The following is a 19,477-nucleotide window of genomic DNA, read 5'->3' on the forward strand; positions in this document are numbered from 1 at the left end:
AAGAACATTTTGGACATCTTTACAGGATGTCTGTGTATCTTTTGGTTGGATTTCTTTCCACAACATTTCTAAAGTTTTCTAATGCTGTGCTCTCAAACCTCTCAGAGGGTTTCAGTATTCTCAAATCCAACACCAAGGGCCCTGTTTCACCACGCCAATATAACTCAAACAACATAACAAAAACAAATTGTCTAATGTTAAGCAAGTTTAATATTTATTATTGTGATTTTTAGAGTTTAAAGTGCTGAAAAGGGCTTTTTTTTTTTTTAAGTTGCATTCAAATAAATCAGATTAAAACATGCAGAAATCCACACTTAACAACAAAATACCTGTCTGTCAATGAAAGTCAGCAGGACTGTGATGTGTTTTGATGATGTTGTGTTGGAGAGCCCAATGTTGCTCCCACTTCTTCTGTTTCTGTCTGTCCCTAACAAAACAACGACCATGAAAATATATCACGTCCTGCCTGCTGGAAGATTTTGTCCAAGTAATGATTTATTCAGTTATGTGCCAGGTTACTGCTTGAAGACACTTGAGACAGTCAGACCATGCAGAATTAGACCAAACTGTTGACACTAATCAACTTATCTAGATTCACTCCTCCGTCTTACAGACAATACTGTATTTAACAGCAGGTATCGCTAACGCGACGGTTCACCCAGGAGGTGAAGACATGTTGGGTCAGTGTGAATCTGTGACTGAGGTTATAGCTTGTGACTGTGGAAGGTTAAATCAACAATTCCAGAGGAGTATTATGACTGTAAAGAGACACTTTTATGACAATTATGAAAACTGTCCAATATTTCTTCTCTCTCTGTGTTTAAATAGCTTCTGAAATCTGGATGATGACGTTTGATCACGAAAGTTCAGTTCAGAGGCAGTTGTTGATTGCTGGTTGTTGCACCTTTTAACATCTAAATCAGTGGCAGTGTGTGTGTGTGTGTGTGTGTGTGTGAGAAAAATTTATTTATATTTTGATTGTCCTGAAACCGTTTTTAAAATGACAGAAAATAAATGTTAAATACACCAGCTTCAACTGTCTGCCTCTTCATTATTTTTGGCTTCAACCCTCTGAGGTCTAAGCCATTTTTTTCCAATCTTTGGTTCACCTGGTCTCCTTGTGTAATAATGCTTGTATAACCTCAACCCTGTTATGCACAATGAAGTTATAGACGTCTTTTTTTTCTTCTTTTTTTTTTAGGACAACCTGGGCAATCAGGATATGTACAGTATGCCCCAGGGATGTCACAAGAATGTATAAATTGTTCCCAGAAAACACTGAGATATTGGACATATTATGTAAACACAAATCTGGTTACCAGCTCCTTAATTCTAGTGGTGCAATGATGTCATGCTCTGAACTTCTGAACAAGTATAGTATTCCTATACCACCAAAGGAATATGTTTTAGTTTTGGATGCAATCCCTTCTGGTACCTTATTGCTTCTCAGAAGCTCAGTATTATCTGAATTTATTATGGTACCACTGGATCCTGATGTTCCTGGTTCCTAATGACTCGTTTCTCCTGTAAAAAACATTATTAATAACCGTGATATATATATATATATATATATATTTTTTTTTTAAAGAAATTGTCTCCGTTCCAAATGCTGTCTTCCACTGGAATAACCTTACTTCGTCTCACAAGGCACAAACAGAGTAGACAATGCCACACAGTAAGTGGAGTATTTGCTAAACCAAACATAGGAAATAAACTTAGAAAAAGGAAAAACAGTATCAAACTATCCTACAAAAAAGAAAGAATTATAAATACCAGATTTCCTTCAAATGGAGGGGATAATATAATAATGATGTCATCCTATGGTCACACCTGACCTGCCCAATACGGCGCAGCACAAATGCTGCCTCATGGACACCTATACACACACAAGGAAACTGCTCATGTTCAATAAAGAATACAGGAATGGCGTGGGCAATACCATAACCAAATACTGCCTATAGCTCTACAGGTACATACATTACATTGTTATGTTCTTCATTTTCTTTCAGAGGATTTCAGAATGAATTGTCTGAAGCAGCAGATAATCAAATCAAACTAACACATGCTCTATAAAACATGAGTAGTAACTTGTTTTTCTTACACGTTATATATAATAACATAAAATCAAAGTTTCTCCTTCATATAAATGATGTTCTCTTCTATAATTTGAAATTGGTAGCAGTGACACCCGTCGGGCCACTAGATGGCGACCATGTTCAAAGTTCTTACTATAGTCTGAACACACACACACACACACACACACACACACACACACACACACACACACACACAGAGCGAACAGCGCATCTGAATGAAATTACAGCCGGCTTGAGCAACTTCCTGTGTGTGTGTCAGAGCCACACAAAGCTGAGCAGTCCAGCATTGAACAGTCCACAGAGAATCGTTTGATACTGGAAATGTAATTATCTGTCTGGGGCGTAGTGCTCTGTATCGCATCAAATCTCGTATATATCAAATCCTCACAGGAGAAGGAAGACATCATCCCGTTCATTACACACTGACATTTGCGTCACACATTTACATGTTTGTGGAAGATCTAGATCTTTTACTAAAGTAAAAGAAGCAAAACAACAATCTACTTCATTACCAGTACAAGTCCTGCATTCATAATTTTACTTCAGTAGTGCAGAAGTATTATCCACAAAATGTGAAGTAAAAATAAAAAAAGTACTCATTAGATGTCAGAGAGTTATAATGTGTTGTTATGTTACTGGATTAGTGTTGTTGTTGAATCAAAATGTAATCAGTATTGTGATGTTGCCGCTGGTCTCACATTGCAACTAGCAACTACAACTTTCAAATAAATAAAGTATATACATACAATATTTCTTTTAATTACAAGTAGTATAACATGAAAATACTCAAATAAAGTACCTCCAAATTGTCCTTAAGTACAGTACAGTGTTTTCATGTGTCTGCCATGTTGTAGACAACAGAATACGTCAGAACAGATTCACAGTTTCACGTGCTAACTTTAAGTTCAGCTTTAATTTTGCATTACAGTTTTTTTTTCGATTGCTAAACGACAGTGATCACAACTGAAGCTACATGTGCAAAACTCAAACTACAGTAATTTTGTATAGCACCTTTCACAGATAAAAATCACAAAGTGCTTCACAATAAAATCTAATACAATACGACAAATTAAAATACAAGAACATTTAATTACAAATAGAAAACAAAACAACCAACCATAAAAACCCCTCGAGCAGAGTCTTCAATTGCTTTTTAAAAGATTCGACAGAAGTCATTCTACAGCCTAGGAGCCACTGCTTGGAATGATCGATCCCCTCTATTTTTATACTGAGTGCGGGGAACCACTAATAGCCTCTCACCTAATGACCTCAGACTACGGGTGGGAGTATGAAGCTGGATCAAGTCAGAGATGTAGGGAGGAACTTGACCGTGCAGGGCTCTAAAAGTAAGGACCAGGATTTTAAATTGAATTCCATACTGGACTGGTAACCAGTGAAGTGCCGCTAAAACAGGCGTGATGTGTGCTCTTTTGATAATGTGAGTTAAAAGCCTCGCAGCAGAGTTCTGAACAGCCTGGAGATGGTAAAGCTCCTTCTTACTCAAACAGGTAAAGAGACTGTTACAGTAATCTAAACGAGAGGAAATGAAAGCATGAATGATCATCTCCAACTCACCCTTTGACTCTAATGTTCTTAATTTGGAAATATTCCTCAGTTGGAAGAAACAGTTCCTAACTAATTGTTTAGAGTGGAGCTCCAAGGACATGGCTGAATCAAAAACAACACCTGACGAGCCTATAGCCAGAGACACACTAAGCCCATAATCTGGCGAGGTCGGTGACTCGAGTCTGTTTGGTGTGTTCCGTGCCGTCGTCCGTCCAAGGGGCCATCGGCCTTCATTTTGGCCGATTTGACATGTTGAATCGGAAGGCGGGCACTGCCGGCAGTCGGACTCTGACTCTGACCAATCGGATTGGTAGAGTGCTAACCCGGAAATGGGGAGCGGAAAGCGTGACTAGAGTCTCTCAAAATCTGATGAAAATCTGTTAAACTGACCTTTGTCGATCTGAAATGAAGACAGATTCAGCAACTGCATGGCCTATTTCTCGCTTAAAATGTTTTCAGAAACACGTTTCGGTGAACTATTTTAGTCAAATATGAGATCGTATTCTGAACAAGCCGCCATGACAGTCTGGCTTTGAATTTCCGGAGAAACCAGACCCACGTGATGCGCTCGTCCAATCAGCTGCCGGTTTTCATTTTTGGGCGGCAATACAGATTAGCGCCGCCTGCTGTTATGGAGACGTATTAGTTTTGAGGTAAACAAGAATGAATGAAAATCCTCAGTTTGCTTACCTACAGTAAATAGGTAAATTGGATGTCTTCTCTTGCCATGAACCTACATTTTCTAGAAATACAAATGACCGGGGTGTTCCCATTGCTTATACCTCCATTACTTAAACAATAAACAATAAGTGCGCAGTTTTACTATAGTAAAGGAAGTGTTTTTCAAATTTTCACAACTGTGTATGTAACCTCAGACATCTTACCTGGACATATTGGTATCTTTTGCTCTTTTAGCTGTTTCTCTCAAACGGTACAATGTACTGTATAACTGTTTCCTTCTTATTTGGTGTTTCTTTATTTCCAAAAAAAGGCTTTATGAGATTTCCCTATATACTGTATATACAGTATGTGTCACTAACAGGTGTAAAACAGGAAATCATTGCAGTCAGCAGTGTTTGATAGGCACCACACTGAAATCCATTCTGTTTTGAGTGTGTGGTTAACAGTTTTGACAGCAGTGTGTTAGCTTTTGAACAAAGTGCTGTGAATCCACAGTGTTGTGCAGGTTGTGGTTAAAGTCATGGGATAGGTGTGTAGAGTTTGGAAAACTGTGTTCAAGCAATGAAAAACGAACTAGAGTTTGGTCCACATGAACTGCTGCTGTGCAGACTGTAGTTCGAGTTTTGCACACGTTACTCCAGTTGTGCCCACTGTCGTCTAGCAATCGAAAATCGAAAAACAGTCCATACATGACTCTACACAGGGGCCCGAGGTCAGGGTCCACCACAATGCAATGCCCCTGGAGCTGTTGTGGAGGTTTGTGTTGATTCTAGCGGCCGCTTTGGACAAAAGCTGTAGTGTTTTTACCAGACTTGCTGTCGTAAATGGTCTTTACGGTGCTGTATTGCTGACTGTAGAATACTGAGTTAGCGTAAGCGGGAGGTTGCGTTAAATGTTTTGCTCAGACAGAAATCCAGAAATCCCAAAGAGGGTGCTGTTTAAAGATATGATTGGGCCAGCCCAGTGTCAACTAGAAAACAACCAATGGGCCGCTGAGCTACGTGTTTCATGGGCTGCGTCTGTCAGGAAAAAAAAAAAAAAATTAGCCTATGTGATGTTTTTGACCAACGATCTAGGCCTACCACTTTTATGGGCCGGACAAAAAGTGTCTGCGGTTGGCCCAAAAAGCACGGCGGCCCACCGGGAAAGGTCCCGGTATGCCAGATGGCCAGTCCACCCTTGCCCGACCGAGTGTGCCTCAGGTTTCGCCGTCGTCTGTCACTTTCCCTTTTAGCTTTTAGTTGTTCTTTGTTTAATTTCCTTCTTTTCTGTAATGGTCCTGCCCCAGTATCAGCCACAACTACAGCAGATAACTTCTAAAATAACATTAGAATACAATTAGGCCTATATAAAGAAACCTCCTGCTACCTTTTACTTGGCTGGATACACTAACACAGGCTTTTCCGGTGTTACACCGAAATCTGTGAACGGTCAGAATGTGTTACTGTAGCGTCGTCTACCTGTCGTAAATAATTTTGGGACTTCGTGGGGAAAATCAGACCCGGGCAGAGGCATTAATAAAAACTATATAAAACTAGCGTTCTTTTCACTGTTAGTCTCGTTTGTTATAGGTCATTCATTTTTTATTTATTTAAAGATTCTTTTGTTGGGCATTTTCGGCCTTTATTTAGCTGAACAGACAGCTGAAGAAATGAAAGGGGAGAGAGAGGGGGAATGACATGCAGCAAAGGGCCACAGGTCGGAGTCAAACCCTGTTCCGCTGCATCGAGGAGTGAACCTCTATATTATTATTATTATATATTCCGGGCGCCCATACAGGTCATTTATGATCATCAGATGGAACATTACACAGTTTCAGAAACATGTGAAAGTTACATATAGTCACTTTAAGTGCACTATGGATGTAAATCCAACCTTAGATCAGGGTTTACTTTATAGTTTCAAGATTTAAAGATATTTCTTTTTTTAATGTATTGTGTCGGGTTCAATTTATGGTTAGGTCTCTGGGTCTATTTTTTGGACTTAGAGTGGAGGGTTAATGGGTTTGGGGTAATGATTTTAAGGTCTATAGTTTAGAGATAGACTTTAGGTTAGAGGTTTTGGTTTCTGTGTTCGTTTCTGGGGGTTGTTTTGGTTTAAAATGTGTTTGGCCTAGAGTTAGGGTTGAGATTTAATTTGAAGTTGAGGATTCTGGTTTATTTAGAGGGTGCAGGATTTAGACTTTGGGTTAGGGTTGGAGTGGAGATTTGGAGGAGCTGAGGTCTGAGGTTTGCTCTGCATTCAATTTGAAGCATGGGATGTGGTCATAAGTGGAGTCAGGTGATGTGAAGAATGTGGCGTGTGTGAACATTTGAGAGCAAAATGATGAAGAAAGCAAACCCTAGCACATGGGTAGAAGGGTAGAGGTAGAAGTGCTGATAGAGTGTCAGGCCCAGGTGCTCACATTTGCAATAATGTGACAGCTCCACCCACATGACTACCTGCGAGACAATTAGCACGCTGAGCAGCTACAGGTTAGCTGTTTCCCCCTGTTTTCAGCTAACTAGCTGTTGGTTGTAGCTACATATTTATCGCACAAACATGTGAATGGTCTTGATCTTCTCATCTAACTCTCTGCAACAAAGCAAATCAGCCTATTCCTGACATGTCAAACTATTGCTTTAAGGGGGCCCAAGGCCAAGAAGTTTGGGAACGACAGATGTAGATAACGGATCCAGCTCTCAGTGGGGCCTCATTTGAATTGTCCGTACTGGTGCCAATAGAATACCTGAATTTCAGTATCCAATACCAAAACAATACTTTTTTTTAATCCTACTTATTCAGCAGAACCTTTAATACCTCCTTATAAAAGAAACCAAACTTCTCAAAAGTTTAACAGTTGCACAGAATTAAAATTTGCACATTTTGACTTTAATCAGAAACTATGTGATCAAAGGAGAAAGAAAGAAAGAAAGAAGAAAGACATTCAAGGCCAGCTTTCGGCACTTGGAAGTTTTTGACACTCCTCTACGGACACATTTCAGTCAGTACCAAAAAAGTACTGAGGTTCCATACCCAGCCCCACTTATGGCATTTTTCCATTACATGGTGCTTGCTCGACTCGCCCCGCCTCGACTCGCCTTTTTTGGTTTTCCATTATGAAAAAAAGTCCCTGGTACCTGCTAACAGGTACTTTTTTTAGTACTGGTGCCTGCTAACAGGTACTTTTTTTAGTACCACCTCCGCCGAGGTTCCAAGCGAGCTGAGGCGATACCAAAAGGTGACGTGAAGACCTGCAGACTACTGATTGGTCGGAGACAATCGTCACTAATCACTGCGTCATCATTGCTAGCGACAGACGGGGGTGTCCTGAACAAACCCGCCATTTTTGAATAGTTTAGCCAGTGGTGTGTTTTTTTTGCTGCCTCCAGCTTCTTTTGAAACTGAATTTGTCTTCTGGCTGTGGCAACAGCCACATGCCGAGAGTCAAAAACAACACACCTTCGACGTTCTGTGTATGCGTCGCGTTAGGACACGGCAGTTTCCTGCGACGTCGCTATGACGACCAGTCACGCTCACCTCAGGCATGAGGCGGTACTAAATCTGCAATGGAAAATGGAGGACGGGGCACCACGGCCAAGCCGAGTCGAGCCGAGTAGAGTCGAGCAGGTACCATGTAATGGAAAAACGCCATTAGTTTTCATTTCAGTTTTCCTTGTCTCATGTTCATTATTCTGACTTTCTTTCTGACTTTAGTCCAACATGCAGAAGTCAATTATCACCTAGTATAAATGTGTTTCCACTGAGGACACAGTCTGCCTCTCTCTCCTGTATGATTTATTATTTGTTTTGCTGTGAAACATACAACTGCACAGCAACAAAACTGAAAACACATTATCTTGCTGGACAACAGTAACGCAAGCTATTTGATTAGCTGGATACATGGTTAAATGCAATTTGCTCTTACCAGTGTATTGCCATGGGTACTTCATCCACAGCAATCCCACCAATCGGTCCCCAAACGTCCCAGTTAGATAATAAATGCCGTAAACGTATTCTTTGCAAATCTTAACAATCAGTCCCCAAAAGAACCAAGCAGGTAGCCTGGGAAAACCCTGACGAACTTCTGGCAAATTTGAAATTTGCTTAGCAAGTCAGTCTTGCCAAGAGCCCATTCAAGCCCTTTTCCAACTTTTTCCAAATCGAGGCACCAACAACCTCAGCGGTTTACACGATGACAATAGCGCAGCGACGGCGAGCAGCTTTTTGTTTACATTCAACATGACGGCCAACGAAGCGCAGCAACTCGTTGATGCCGCTGTCTCTGCTATGTCACCCGGATCGTTGGTCTGATTGGTTGAAGGACTATCCAATTGCGCCCAGAGGCATTTGAGCGGCGTCTGTTGGTGACGCCAATTTGGAAATCGGCTGTGAATGAACCTTGCCCAGACCCACTCTCAGTTACAACTGAGAGTGGGTCTGGTGTCAACTAGTCTACCAAGCAGGTTCTTTAGGTTCTTCTTTTGGGCTGCAGGTGAATTTCTCTTTGTTTCTTCTCTGGGGGGAAATTGGATAGCATGGCTGATTGGCCACACTGTATCCAGCTCTACCAATTTATCAATTTAGCTGAAATCAGCGTGAGCTATGATATTAAAATCATGTTTTATTTAACAGTGAGGAGAACTGGTGTAGCTGTTGGCCGCAACTCATAGTGCAATGTTAAAAGACCAGGAAAAGCGAGTTAAGTGGGCTTTTAAGCTGAGTTTATTTTTTTCACAGTTGCAACACACCCAAATGGAAACTGAGCGTACTCTGTCCTTCCATTGCTGTACTCTGTCCGTTTGCCAAATACTAACTCCCATTTCCCGCTAGGATGATTGCACAAATTGTTGTGCAACATTTAAAAAATTTAGAGAACAGAAACGCACAGCAATCTTGTAAAAAGAGCCTCTTATATCTGAAAACGTTCTAATTACATCAACTACTCAGTTATGATGCTGAAGAATCCAAATCAGAATCTGGTTTATTGCCAAGTAAGTACATACAAGGAATTTGCCTTGGTGGTTGGTGCATACATAAACAAACACACATATTGAACATTGTTATGAAATATACAATAAATACTGAAACAAATATATACAAAATAGCTGTTTAACATAAGAAGAAAGAAAAAAGAGGCTAAATGGATTGAGTGCAAAATGTGCAAAAAACAAACAATCATAGTATGTGCAATTGGCAGGTGTATAGTCCAGGATGCAGGTTTATGCAAAGTGTAGTGACTGAGGAGTGGCTTAAGAGTCATAATAAATAAACATTTAATAATCATTTCTTTCGGTAAGACTGGAGAACTTTCCCATCCTGGCAGCACTCCTCCAGCTTCCAAGAAGCTGACGTACTTACAGGAATTATATGTTTAAACAACTGAGATAAGATCAAATGTTTACGTGGAAGAACTCTTACTTCGGATTGCACTGACCCTCAGACTTTCCCCAGTGCTTTTCTCCATCGTCCATCTTTATTAACGGGCTCACTAATTTTTCTCTGTATCAATAATAAAGAGTTTCTGTTGTGGTGTGTGGTCAACATAACATCGCTGTCTTCACGGACTGCAATTTTTAAGTATTGTTATTATAGTTGGACCTACCCACTTAAACCTATGACCGCTTCTGAGGTTTAAAGGGCCCGCTTGTACATACTCTCCCTCTATGTCAGCTTTGTGTGTGTGTGTGTGTGTGTGTTGGCACTGTATTCACACACTCATCTACCTACTTCCTGTCTCTGGATTATGATGCCATCAGTGCGAGCCGCTGCTCTATCAGCTGGGATCTACCAGCTACAGATGTTAGCTTTGGGATTTACACACAGTGGACCCCTCTCTCTCTCTCTCTCTCTCTCTCTCTCTCTCTTTCTCTCACACACACACACACACACACACACACACACACACACACACACACACACACACACACACACACACACGCTTGCTGGTAGGAAAAGGGAAAAGGCATAGTCAGTGGTTATGTTGACCAGATGTGTTGGTTAGTGAAGCAGAACTGAAACCAGAACAGTGACTGGGTCCATTAAACTGAACTAAAACGTAATGTTAACTCCTTTGTAAGTAAGGGTTAGGGTTGTCTGCCAGTGATCAATCAAGGTTCTCCTCATCTTCTCTCCTATCTGAACTCTAGGTGTGTCTCTCCCTGGTTCAGTAGGAGCTGAAATGCCCAAAAATAAGCACATATTTGGTGATTTGCAGCTCCGAAGACTTCTAGACAAAAAAAGGTAAAAACTGGACTTCATTTGTTTTAAAAGTGAAATTTTTTTGGACGTCCAGGACACAGATAACGGTTGTTTCTGTGGAATGTAAATGATTATATTTCAGTGTGAAGCAGCTCCTAACTACAGATTTAAATGTAGTGATTGTATGCTGTTAAACAACAATAACATGTAATCTAGACATTGAGAAAAAAAAGTTTTAACATGAAAATGACCAGTTCAGTGCTTACATGGAGGTTTTCCAGTCCGCCAGAGTAAGACAATGATTCCAGTGTACTGAAGGTTTAGCTTTCTAAGAAATCCCCAGAATGCAGTGTAAAAAAAAGAGCAGTTGGTGACCATTCAGGAAATGATTGGCGATACCCGGCCCTACATTAAACTGTTTAGGAACCTGCAGGTTAAAAATGAGCTATTGTGCTCCTATTCATCCCACCCAACAAAAAAACACAGGTGTATTCATGTATTGGTGTGTGTGTGTGTGTGTGTGTGTGTGTGTGTGTGTGTGTGTGTGTGTGTGTGTGTGTGTGTGTGTGTGTGTGTGTTAGATGGACAGCCCCTTTTTAAGCTTAACTGACACACACACTTAAACCCAATGGAGGTCTGTTTGAATAGAAAATAGGGAACAGAAGTAGACTGAAATGATTTTGGACATGGTGACTGAGCGATGAACTTCTTGTACTGATTTCCTCTGCCAACCGGATGCAGACAGTCTTAGAAATTAGCGTACTTCCCTCAGAGAGAGAAGATCTGGACATGATTCATCGTGTTGTCTGAAGATGGCTCATTTCCTCCGCAGCAAAATGGAAAATATCTAACATGAACCAAAACTCACCAAATAGTCCACCATCATTTTATTCTGATTTATTTTCCAGGCATTAGTCTGCTTCTGATCCATTGTGACTCACACTACGGCTGAGTTTTATAAGCTCATGGAAATCACGACAAAAACTCAGCTTAATGGATCATAGTGGTGGTTTGGCAAAGTGTAGCACATTGGGTTCCTTCCTTCCTTCCTTCCTTTCAGTCATTGGTTTAAGTCAAAAAAGTATACTCTGTTTTTTATTTGCAAATTTAAGAGTTTTTGTTATGGGCATCATGAAGAAAGCCTACAGTACATTGTGTGTTTTGCTGTTAAAATGTAGGGGCCCTGTGAAGCTGTAATGCTCATTACACCCCAGAAAACAAAATGTCTAGTAAAGTGCTATGTTAACTTTAGGCCCAAAGAACAGCTTAGATAGATAGATTTTGATCTGTTGATGGCATTATATAAAAAAGGCATTGGGTATTCATCCTCTGGGGCGGGGACCATGAATGTCTAAACTCTAAACCAAATCAAGTCCAATACTGATATATTTTACTCACATGTGATGAAAGACCAACAGATTGACTTCCAGCTGCATAGTGGGGCTCGAAACTTATTGTAGCTTTGGAAAACAGTTGGCAGTATGTTAAGTGTATGGTATCGTAGTTCCAGGTATCCAAAAATGTTTTTGGCTCAGTTTGTTCGTTTATCAGCAGGATTATGGAAAAACTTCAGCGTGAGCCAAAGAAGGACTCTGAATCCGAATCACCATGCGGATACACAAATCATTTTTCACTTTCATTTAAAGTACCCATATTATGAAAAAAAATCACTTTTTCTGGGATTTGGGGTGTTATTTTGTGTCTTTGGTGCTTCCACACGCATACAAACAGCCATGCTGTTTTGAGTGAGATACGGGTTTCTGAATGTATCCTGCCTTCAGTCTCCAGGTGAGCTGTTCAAAATCGGCAGGGCCGTCTACGTCATTGGCCGAAACATTTGGTGTGTGCTAACCCCTTTAGCTAATACCACATCAGCTAGCTGTTTCTCCAACTTCGGTCAGTACAAGGCAGGATTAGCCGGGAGACTTCTTCTAAACGAGGGCGCACTTCCAACTTTGCGTGGAATACCTGCAGACGAGGGATATGTAAGTAGTTCTATACAATTTCTTTTGTAGATTAGGGTGAACTCGTGTGTGTTGTAGCAGTGTTTTGCCATTGAGAACGAGGTGGCTAACCGCTAACAGCGCTAGCTTCTAGCTAGTAGTCCTTACCTAGCTACTGCGCATGTGCGACTCCCAACAAAGATGGAATAGAAGTGTGAGCATAATATGGGCACTTTAAAAAATAACATTGTAATCGGGCATGCCTTGGCGGAAGTCTGCGTTCTCCGAGTGCCCCTTTAGTTTAAGCATGTTTTTATTCATACAGTAGGCTTTACTCTCTCTGATGTTGTGCATGTATCTGTTGTATCACCCATTTTGATTCTGAAAACGTGCTGTAGATTTTGGTGAGTTTGGTGCTCGCTCTTCACCTACCTCTTTCTGTAATTTCTGTGAAGCTCTGATGCAAACCTGGTTGCTGTGTAAAATTGTATAAATAAATCTGGCTTAATTTTTGGTTACAAGTAGTCTAACATTGTGTCACTGTTTATACAGTCTATACAGTCTACTCTGCAACACTGTCTAAACAATTTTTTTTAAAACTCCCCCTTCCGTTCAGTTTGACAATGGTGGAAGGTTTCTTCAGTTAATGAGCTGCCTTGCCAGTCATGTAACTTTTGTTTACAATGCCTGGTTTGCTTGTAAAATGTTTAGTGTGAAAGTCAAAGAGCCAAAAAGAAACATACAGCTTTCAACTCTAACCTGCATACCGCTGAGTCTAAGCTTCATTTCATAATGTCACCGCACGCTGTTTTATATTTACAGATGAGGAATTGAGTCACTCCTGACTCTTTAATTCCTCCTGTTCATTTGTTGTTTTTTTGTGGAGGAACTGAAGGCAGCAGACTCAGTCAGTGCAGTGAGTCAGTCAGCCCGGCATCTACAGCTCTGAGGAGGGAAGTTCAGGCTTCTCCAAAACCATACATGTCTATTTTGGATATTTAAAAAAAAATTCATTCAATATCCTTTAAATATCAAGGATACAGTCTGTACACGTGTCTGCCCGGCTGTGGTCAGACTGCTGACAGATGTTTTTTGTTAAATCTGAGCCCTGTGTTGCACATTATGGGGTTTCCAGAAAGTCTCAAATACAAACCCATGTCCAAGTCCCCTTTCACATCTTTATGAGGAGTCTTTCAAGTTAAAAGACTTCTACATTTGAAAATCTCTACAAAGCTAGTGAAACATGGTTAGGGTTACCACTCCACAACCCACGTCCAAACACCCAAACCCATGGACCAGTCATTTTATGAAAAAAGGTAGGCCAAATTGCAACAGAAGCAAACTCAACTGATTTTGTATCTTCAATATGTCCTGAGTAAGGAAAAAAAAGATCCCAGAAGAAGAATCCCATTAGGGGAAAGTTTCGAAAAAGACCCAAATATAGCCTATTCATACGCCTATTAACAGAGGAGCACCTTCTCTAAGAGGCTCCGACAGCTTCGATGTCGCACGGACCGCTACAAGAAATCATTCCTACCGAAGGCAATACAACTTTTTAACACTTCATCACTGACTGTTAGATAAGACTCATGGACATCACAACTGCACTAAGTGCAACTTGCACAATAGGTTTATCTACATCTTTATCAATACTAGTTAAGTAATTGTACATTTTTTATTCCCAACTTATATATGTTTTGTATATATTTTAAATATTTGTTCTTGTATTCTATCCTATTATTATTTCATGTATATTGTATCCTATTATTTCATGTATATTCTGTATGTGTGCTGTGTTTGCTGCTGTAACACTGTAATTTCCCATTTTTGGGATCAATAAAAATCTATCTATCTATCTATCTATACATTCTTTTTCTCACGTGAATAGGGTAACAATTTTAACCTTTAGATATCACCATGAAAATTACTGAGTTGATTACTTACATCAAGACAAACAAAAAATGTATGTTGTATGTATGTATGTTTGTTAACATGGGCAAACGGTGCATAATCTAATTACATATGTGCTAATTTGCATAATAAATCAACCCCGGAGCATTGTTACCTGGTATGGGGTACTTTCCATAAAATCAGCTCTCAATGTAAATCAAACCAGCTATTAGGCTAACTGAAAGAAAACCATGCCAATCTCAAGGTATGGTGAAAGGTATGTGATGATGGGGGGGCTATTTTAATTCCAAAGGCCATGGGAACTTCATCAGGATGCATAGTATCCTGGATCCATGAAATAACTGGCCTTTAAAAATAAAAATCTGCCTGCCTCTATGGGAATTTAACATAGGGCTGTACGTACTTATGCCCCCTGTATTTTAAGGAAGAACATTTATTTATTTACGATACATTATTCATTCACAAAGAAAATTGGTTTGGATTTTTCCTCATTTTTTTAAATTAAGCCCTTAAGATCAATTTCCTAAAGATTTTTTTATTCCTCTTTTTAGTCAACTTTAGCATGGGTGTCTTAATTTGTTCACATGACTGTATACGGTTAAGGGTAAACAAGATACTTTTAAACAGGTTTGGATACCATTCTTGGACTTTGTTGAACGAAATGATGTGGGTGGTGTACTGGCAAACGAGGGGAATTATGAGTAATTTAGTATTTTTCATGCAGCAGAGAGAGGTTTATATTGGCTTGTGACACTGTTTGATTTGTTATGTTATGTTCCAAATATATCTTATAAGAAGGAATCAGACCAAAGTGAAAGGACTTTTTTGTATTAAGTCCCTATAATTTGTGTTTTTATTTCATATAAAGGTTTTTCGTGTATATGCATTTTTATTTTTTGTCTGTTGCTGTGATTGATGTCTGTTGTTAGTTTTTTTTTCTAATTTAGTTTTTCAGACTGTCTACATTTCTGTATGTCTTGGTTAGAATGAAACTCAATAAACATATTGTTTTAAAAAAAAATACTGCAGCCCTATAGTTGTATTGTAATTAACATTAAAATCTTATTAAAGTGGGCTAAACATTTAATCCAATTTGAAATATGTTGAATGTAACTCATTAGTTACACAATATACAGTATACAAGTTATTATAATAACTAGCAATTAGCAAGTATTCGGCTTTATTATTTGCTTTATTGAAGCATCTGAAGGAGTAGAGCCCAAGAACAAGACTTTTAGTGTCACAGTGTCATCTTAGGCTAACAGAAGGAAAAGAAGAAGCAGAGACAGATGACAGATGATGATACAGACAGCAGAGAATCAGACAGATTGAATATGCATTTAATAATAGATGGAAGCTACTACTCTGGACTGCAGGAAGTTGAAAAAAAGTTCTCTTTACATCCCCAACTGCTGCTAGACTTCAGTTAAACATTTTCTCTGGCTATGGGCCTGACTCCATCAAAATCCACAGAATTTGTGACTAAGCATAACCCACCCACTAAGAATGTGCTTGATTGATCACATTGTCCATCTTTTACCTTTTGCGACTACCAAAATAGGCAACATATTCTCATCAACAGGTTCGTATGCTATTTTAGGAAATTATGAAAATGGTTTGTATGATATAGCTTACGAAAAACTGTTTGTATGATAACTTACGAAATATGACACTATATTTAACATTGTGAGTCAATATGTGACGTTCACGATACTTAAGTTTAGGTACAACTTTTTTTGTGGTTTGGGTTAAATTAAATACTTCCAGGATACAAACGCTGTTCCCCATAAGTACTTCCAGGATAGGAACGCTGTTTCCCATAAGTACTTCCAGGATAGGAACGCTAGCCTGTTCCCCATAAGTACTTCCAGGATAGGAACGCTGTTCCCCATAAGTACTTCCAGGATAGGAACGCTAGCCTGTTCCCCATAAGTACTTCCAGGATAGGAACGCTAGCCTGTTCCCCATAAGTACTTCCAGGACAGAAACGCTAGCCTGTTCCCCATAAGTACTTCCAGGATAAGAACACTGTTTCCCATAAGTACTTCCAGGATAGGAACGCTAGCCTGTTCCCCGTAAGTACTTCCAGGATAGGAAAGCCGGCCCCCTTAAGTACTTCCAGGGCAGGAACGCCGGTCCCCATAAGTCCCCACAAGTCCCCACATGAACATGTCCAGTTGAATTAAAGGAGAATTCCGATCGATTTCAACACGTAGCTCTGTTGTTTGTAAATTTGGAGTGCTGTCAGTAGCGAGAAAAAACTAAAAAAATCGGTGCTGCCTACACCATGTTATCCTCCTGCTAGCGTTAGCACCCAACAGGCTTAAACAGGGCACGTTTTAAACTTGTTTTTAGCCTCTAAACATGCTCGAAATGTCATTACAAGTACCTACCCATGTGAAGTGATTCCTTCCGAGGGAACACAGCAAATTTGACTGGAATATTGGATTGTATGAGTTCGACAATCGACTGGTGTGGACTTGACCGGAAAACAGGAAATAAACAGAGGTATGTGCATTGGCTGGATTAACACAACTTTTATGTCTTTCTGTCACATCTTCTGCAGTCAGATTCACTGTGTTCCCTCGGAAGGAATCACTGCACATGGGTAGGCACTTGTAATGTCATTTCGAGCATGTTTAGAGGCTTAAAACACGTTTAAAACTTGCCCTGTTTAAGCCTGTTGGGTGCTAACGCTAGCAGGAGGATAACACGGTGTAGGCAGCACCGATTGGTTTCGTTTTTTTTGCTACTGCCAGCACTCCACATTTACACACAACAGAGCTACGGGTTGAAATTGACCGGAATTCTCCTTTAAGTGATTTGCATGACGCAGCATTGCACTGAAAACTAAACTGTGTGCAGAGTTGGACAGATAGTTTTTGGTTTTTCAACACAAGTTTATGAATGTATGTTGTGTTTGCCTGCATATTTACCTGTGTCTTGATGCTTGTAAATTTCTATGGGTATACATCTATGTATGTGAACTCAATGAATCTCCGTACATCTATGTGTGTGAGAGAGAGAAACGTCAGCATGCTAGGCAACAGCTGGAACAGTCTGAGCTTCATTTTTTTATAGAATAGGAAGTATAATTGTGTCTGTACATGCAATTTTTGCCTGTGAATGTACTCATTTCCATTCATATGTGCTCAAAACAATGTGCCTGTGTGTGTGTGTGTGTGTGGGGGGGGGGAGAGAGAAAGAGACTGAAAGAACTTTAAAGTTAGACCTCCCCTTTAAATCCCTCCAGCTGAAAAGCTCTGTGTTTTTTTTCTCTTTCCACGGATCTCTACACGTGCTGTGTGGACGCCACGTCAGCTGGGTCAGCCTTACTCTGCATAGTGTGTGTGTGTGTGTGTGTGTGTGTGTGTGTGTTTGTGTGTGTGTGTGTGTGTGTGTGTGTGTGTGTGTTTAAAGAGCTTTGTATAGGGCTGTCTCCAGCAGCAGGGAGCAGTCAGGGTGCATATTTCATCATCAGATTTGGATTCAGATGTGAGTTTAATATTTCGGTAAAGCTGCACTGAAACTCTTCACAGGCTCGAAGAGTGACTTCAACTTCAGTTTACTGAGTGTTTCACTTTACAGCCTCTGTGGTTTCCTGCAGTAAATACCTTGGAATCAAATGAAAACGGTATTCAACAACTTGGATGATGCAGCATAGCAAGTATAGCAGAGATGCCTCGTCTGAAACCAAGCCTGCTCATGTTAACGTCAGAATAAATAATCAGGTTTTTGTGACATTATCCCTGCAGGGTAGAAGTAGAGTCACTACACACAACAAAGACCACATATCTAATAAGCGAGGAAGCAGTTTATGCCATCATCTAAGAAATGTGTCACAGTCTGCCTGATTCAGCTAATCAGGTGACAGTGACTAATCGTCTTATCATATGTTCGCTTTGTGGTAATTAATCAGAACAGCACATGAATGATGGGGAAAAGGAAAACCTGAGTATCTAAAAGTACAAGCAAATAGCTCAATCAGTCACAATCAATGTGCAGAGAAGAGTTACAAATCTAACTGGTTCTATGAATTTCAGGTATTCAAATTTCAGATATTGAATACTGGTTGCAATGCAAGTAAATGAAGATAAAAGACAGGATATCCTCTTAAAGCACAGATACTGGTGGAAGTGAAGAGACAGCAGGTGGTTGATGGAGCCTCCCATGGTTTATATATTTTTCTGTTGCTTTTATGAAAATGTATTGAAATACGTATTTTATGTATTTGTACACATTTCATTTAATTATCTTATTTCTTGTATTTTTATCTATATATAGGCCTATATTACTTCATTTTTTCCACCAATACATTTGAAATTAAACACATTCTCAGAGAAAAAAACAACACAAACAAACATTCTGATAATAATATATTAATACTATTATTATTAATAATAGATAAAGCCACCATCTATACTAAATTAACCTTGCATAGGGCTGCCACCTCACCTTTTTTTTGCTAAATCACAAATTATTTCATTTTTTATTAATTTATCTTATTCCATTTTTATTCATCAGCTTTTTTCAACTTTGCAAGCTTTTGATTACTGATATCAACAGTTAACTTCTGGCGATTTAAAACATTTTTTATGATGTTTCTATGAGTATCTAACACAATAGTTTCATACCCAGTTCCATTAATCCTTATCCGTTTGATTAGTCAAAAGTAGTCAGGATTTAATTATTCACGATTAAAGATATCCTAATTACCTTTTTAAACATGCAAACATATTATATGACCTGTCTGTTGTGTATTTTGGGCTATTCCGTAGTGAGATACACCTGATGGATTGTGGGTAACTTTAGCTTCCGTTATTGGTGTTGGCCATGCTGCCGTGAAGACATGCTGTTGGGCTAATAAGCGGTTAATATTCGGTAGTAGTCTGGGTTATTATTGTTATATCCAGTAACATGAAAGACTGCAGTTGTACATATCTGGAACTGGAGTTATGAGTAGTTCAAAAGTAAAAGCTGAGATATCCTAAATTTGAGTTACTATGGTGAAAATCTCTTTTTATATAACCCTTCAAAGCAGTGAAGGTGTTCATGGATATCTAGAGCAGAATCAGGTGTGACGAACCCTGACCAATCTTT

Source organism: Sander vitreus, chromosome 4 (genome assembly GCF_031162955.1).
Source record: "Sander vitreus isolate 19-12246 chromosome 4, sanVit1, whole genome shotgun sequence".
In the NCBI taxonomy this organism is placed as follows: Eukaryota; Metazoa; Chordata; class Actinopteri; order Perciformes; family Percidae; genus Sander; species Sander vitreus.